Consider the following 6,000-nt stretch of genomic DNA (forward strand, 5'->3'; position numbering starts at 1 on the left):
TAATTATTATTTACAAAATAGGAAGGACCGAAAGGAGATCCTCCCCTTTTAAGTAATGAATTTGTTGAGATCTTACTTTTTAGGTCACTACTTTCCTCAAGAAAATTTTATGAACGCTAAAAAAGGTTCAAGAACTGGTTTTAGAATAATTTATTAAAGGATATAGATGTTTTACAGGTATGTGGGACAAATTGATAATAAAGAAAATAGAAATTTTTAGTCTGACAAATGAATTTCAAATTCTATTCGTTTTTTTTTGTTCGAGATGGAAAAAGGTTCATTTAATTTTAATTTATTTGTCTCTAATTTTATAAATGCTCGACATATGGAATGCTAGTACATGTAGAGACTATGTGTGATGAGGCTATTTTAGATATTGTATCCATATCTTTCGGCCTTACTGATGAGATTATGTGATATTATAATTCTAAAGGTAATTATACGATTAAGTCTAGTCATATAGTTTTAAAATTGAAGGAGGATGGATTCATCAATTTGATTGCTCCTCTCGTTAAGCTTATTCATGTTGATGATAGATTTTTTAAAATCTCATTTGGTTGATATCAGTACAATCTAAAATAAAAATTTTATTTAAAGGATATGATCTAATGCCATAACAACTTGGGATAATCGTTTCAAGCGGAAGTGTTCTCCTCTCCTTTTAGCTCAATTTATATGAATAGCATTGAAATCATTGAACATATGTTTTTTGAATATACCACTAAATACGTCTAATTTGATTCTATTATCTCTTAACGCTTCATCTTCTTTCTTCCTCAACATGTACTGCTGCAATATTTATTACCTCTAATGTCGGAGCTGGAGATTAGAAGATCGTATACATCTCCTCTCAAGATTAATGAAAAATGAATGATAAGATCCAAGAATATTATTATATTATAAGGATTATAAATAGTGATATCAACAAATATTATTCTACACACCGAAAATGAACATTGGATTTTATATGTTGCAAATGTACAAAAGAATATATTTGAAAATTAAGATGTTTATCATATAAATATTCATGAAATCGGGATACCGGATGTGTAAAAATTTAATAAATATTTTAAAGCTTATTGAAATTGTAAGAATAGTAATAATATCCCACTAATTATGGCAGCAACAAAATTTCTGTGAATTTCCAGGGATTATAGGCAGGCATTCTCCGAACTTGTATCCTTGAATCGAACATATTGCCACATAGCAAGTCTTGTCGTTGAAAGACCCGTCACATATCTGATGAAAACATTTATTTTCACCTGCATCAAGAATTTCATATTTCTAATTAACAGCTATCCTAAATTTTCAAAAAATTAAAACTCTTGAAATTAAAAACAAATTTACCTCCAAGTGCATTTGCTGTGGTGATAAGTAGGACAAAAATGAACACCATCTTCTGTGACACCATTTTGCACTTGAATTATTATTAGACTATGATGACTTATGTTATTCTACGTCAGCTGCTTCTCGTCTATATATACACATACAAATGTCGTTACGGTCTGTGGGACCCCCGCAATTTCATTTTAATAATTTTTAAATGAAGATTTTGTGCCTGATTTCGAATGGATTTACTTATTAAATTCATTAAAGCTTAATACGGAAGAAAATTTCATTTGCAGATTGTAGCAGAGAAAAGTTTTAGAGTATATCTAGTCTTGTTTAAGAGCATTTCCATCCAACCTATGAGACATTGTACTATAAAGTATGGGTTATATTAGTTAGTTATTTTTCAAAAATCTTAATCATTATTATTTTAAATTTTAGATTGTCTATTTTTTATATATTATTGTTATTCTTTTGTTCATGACATGTCACCTAGAATATTATTTTTATATTTTTGTTCATGACATGTGACTCTTTGTTAAAAATTTACTAGCGTTTTAGATACTCTTATAATTTTATTTAGTTACTTTGAGCTAATAGAATATTAAACCTGTGCGTCCCTATTTTTATAAATTAAGATTTTTTACCTGATTTTGAATCAATTGACTTACTATATTCCCAAAACTTTAATATGAAAGAAAATTTCATATCAAGATTACTAGTAAAAAATTGTTACTGTTTTAGCTATTTATATATCTAATACTCCGTAACTCTCAGTTTAAATTGAATCAATGTCATAAATGAAAATTAATGTGTGATGAGGCCTGTATTAGATATTGAATTTCACTACTTCCAATTTTTTTTCTCCATGGCTTGACATGCATTTAAAACATCCATAAAATATAATTCAATAACTTATTTTTATGATTTTCTTATTATGAATACAATTTTGAATATTAATTTTTTTAAAAATATTTAAAATAATTTATGAAATATTAAAAGTCTTAAAATATGTATTGAATCATCTTATAAAATGTTAATAATATTTTTTTTTGACAAAAGGCTAGATTTCATTACTCAAATAAATCAGAAGCCAAAATGGACTCTAGACCGATAGGAACAGACCTCCTATCGAAAACTCGACTTGGTTGGGAAAGAACATGACTCTCGAGCTAAGAAGTGAGCAGCCATATTAGCAGATCGGTAAACAAATAACACCTCAGTGTTTAACTCACCAACTAAACTACGACAATCCATGATAACGGAACCAAACGGAGAAGTCATGGGGACCTTACTACGAATGGCTTGAACCACCACCAGACAATCAGTTTCAATTATTACCTCTGACCATTGCTTATCTTTCACCCAACTGAGTGCTTCCTTCACAGCCACTGCCTCCGCAAGCTCCGGCCTCATCTGCCCATCAAAAATCTCAGACCTCCCCTGAACCACTCTGCCACCTGAATCTCTCGCTAACAAACCAATACCAAATTTCGAACACTCAGCAAACAACGCAGCATCGACTGAAATCTTGACTTCATTCTGATTCGGTTTTGCCCAAGAACACACTCCATCCCTGCTGTTGACATCACGGTATAGAGTTTTTGTTGACATTACTTGAGCTCCTTTCCATTCTGCAAGAAATTGCCTCGCCGAAAAAACCACTTGATTTACTGATATTGAAGTTTGGTTCCACACCAACTTGTTTCGGGTCTGCCATATACTCCAGCAAAGAGTGAGAATATCTCCATGATCATCCTTCCCTGCACCTCTAACATTCTCTGAAGCCACCTGTCAAAACTAACCTCAGCCAGCGGTTGATATCCTCGACCTCTTTTCCTCCAGCACTGATCCACGAAAGGGCACTGCACTAACACATGAAAAATCGATTCCCCATTACCAGTACAGAAAGGACAGATCAAAGTAACTGGCACTCGTTTCGCTGCTAGCACCTCTCTCGTTGGTAAGCTATTAGATAAAGCTCTCCACACCATATTCAAAATTTTCGGTGGCGCTTTTACACCCCAAATCACCTTCCACAGAGTACTATTATCAGCTGTACTCCATAGTCCTTTTTGCCGCTGGAGCATTTGATACGCACTCTTCACCGTATAATCCACATCCAAATCCTCATTCCAATACAACACATCCTCTTCTCGATCACCCCCCACCATAGTATTCAGAATACACTGCTTATCTCTGGCATTAAAAAGATCCTCAACAATATCACTGTCCCATTGGCCGCCTTCAGTCACCATTAGTTGATCAACAGTAGCATTATCCAATCCCTGAATTTCAGTAGTAACAAAAGGATTCGAAACATCATTAAGCCATGGCTGATTTATGATTATGATCTTATTGCCCTGACCTACTTTCCATCTCGCCCCTGAACTGATCACCATTTTAGCTTCCCAGATACTCCTCCAAACATAGCTGGGATGATAGCCCAGCTTTGCATCTAAAAACTCGTAATGTGGAAAATACAAAGCTTTGAACAATCTACTAGCTAATCTGTTCGGACGAGTTATGAAACTCCAACCTTGTTTCCCCAGAAGAGCAAGATTGAAGTCCCGAAAATTTCCGAACCTCATTCCTCCCTTCATCTTATGCTTGCTCAGACGCTCCCAACTCATCCAACTAATTCCAGAGTTTGAATTATCCTTAGCTCCCCACCAATATTTTGACAGACTCCTTTCAAAATTTCTTGTGATTTCCACCGGAAGCAAGAACGTACTCATAGCGTAGTTAGAACAGCTTGGGCAACATTTTTAATCAAAATCTCTTTGCCTGCCTGGGAGATCCAACTCTCTTTCCAAGATTGAATTTTATTATTCATTCGATCTTTCAAAAACCCAAGAACCTTTGATTTATTCCTCCCAATCATATTAGGCAAGCCTAGATAAGTCACATCATCACCTGCTTCTTGCATATGCAGCACATTGCAAACAGTCTCCCGACTCCCCCTGTCAACATTCGAGCTAAAAATTACAGAAGATTTTGAAAGATTAACTTGCTGTCCTGAAGCCTCCTCAAACACTTGCAACAACTCAACCATTCTTAAAGCTTCAGCTTCATCCGCTTTGCAAAATAAGTAACTATCGTCAGCAAAAAGCAAATGATTAATTCTGGGAGCCCCTCGGCACACTCGAATACCATGCAGAAACTGTTGAGCCTCATATTTCTGAAGTAGCGCCGACAAACCTTCAGCACAAAGAATAAAAAGATACGGCGACAAGGGGTCCCCTTGGCGGATGCCCCGAGTAGGAATGACTTGACCCATTTCTCTTATCCCATGCGTGATGTTGTATTTAACTGAGCTCACAGTACTAAGAATCAGGCGAACCCACCAATCATGAAAGCCCAACTTGCATAATAATTCTCGAAGATAATCCCACTCAACTCTATCATACGCCTTACTCATGTCTATTTTGAGAGCCATATCTCCTGACCTACCTCTTCGCTTTCGTTTCAAGTAATGAACCATCTCGAATCCAACTATAATATTATATGTAATTAGCCTCCCTGGGATGAACGCGCTTTGACATTCCGACACAACGTTATCCAACATCTTTTTCATTCGATTGGCCATAACTTTGGTAATTATTTTCACCAACACATTACATAAAGATATAGGCCTAAGATCTCCCACCGTGATTGGACTCTTCTTTTTTGGAATAAGAATGATGTTTGTGTCGTTTAAACCGTCAGGTAAGCTGCCAGTTTGGAAGAACCTCACCACTAACTCGACCACATCTTTCCCAACTATAGACCAATGTTATTGATAGAACGCCGGAGTCATGCCATCCGGGCCAGGCGACTTGTCAGGGTCCATTTGAAACAGAGCAGCCTTCACTTCCTCCTCTGTAACCTAGCATAATAATTCCTCATTCTGTTCAGTTGTAATCTTGCTGTCAACACAGTCTATAACTTCATGCCAGTTAACTTGTGTTGCTGTGAACAAGTGATTAAAATGCTCAACTATATGCTCGGCCAATCCATCATCCCAATCTATCCAATTCCCCTCCCCATTTTGCAATTTGACTAACTGATTTGATCTCCTTCTCGCAGATGCAGAAGCATGCAAATACCTACTGTTCTTATCCCCTGAATGAAGCCACAGTTGCTTTGACCTCTGCCTCCAGAAAATTTCCTTTAGCTCCAGAATTTTTGCCATATTTTCCTTAGCCTCCCTGTACTTCTGTACTGAGTTCGCATCCCTGCATTTCTTTAGCCTTCTAATCTCCATTTTGCAATTTTTGATGCGATCAGAGAACCTCCGTGTAATTTCCTTGCATAAAATTAAAGTGTTAATAATATAAAGGGACGCACGGAGCATATCACATGAGTGATGTAGACCTCATCGGCGTAATTGTTTGATATACTTTTTTATAAAGGCTTAAATACATTTTAACCATCAAGATTTCGACTCGTGTACACCATAACCAGCCAACTATCAAAATATACGGTTCAGCCACTGCAGTTCAGATAAATGGACGCTTCGACCCTTGGCTCGGTGGAGCAGTGTATGTCACTCTCGGCTCAGTGTTGTGCTTTGGTCTCTTTCAATGCTAGTGAATTATTACAGTATTTAAATGAAGCTTAAAAAGTGGATTTAAGCCTTATGTTTTTCCAATTTCAAACATTAGAAGCTGCAGTTGCTACTCCGCTCCA

This window comes from Daucus carota, chromosome 9, assembly GCF_001625215.2.
Source record: "Daucus carota subsp. sativus chromosome 9, DH1 v3.0, whole genome shotgun sequence".
NCBI lineage: Eukaryota > Viridiplantae > Streptophyta > Magnoliopsida > Apiales > Apiaceae > Daucus > Daucus carota.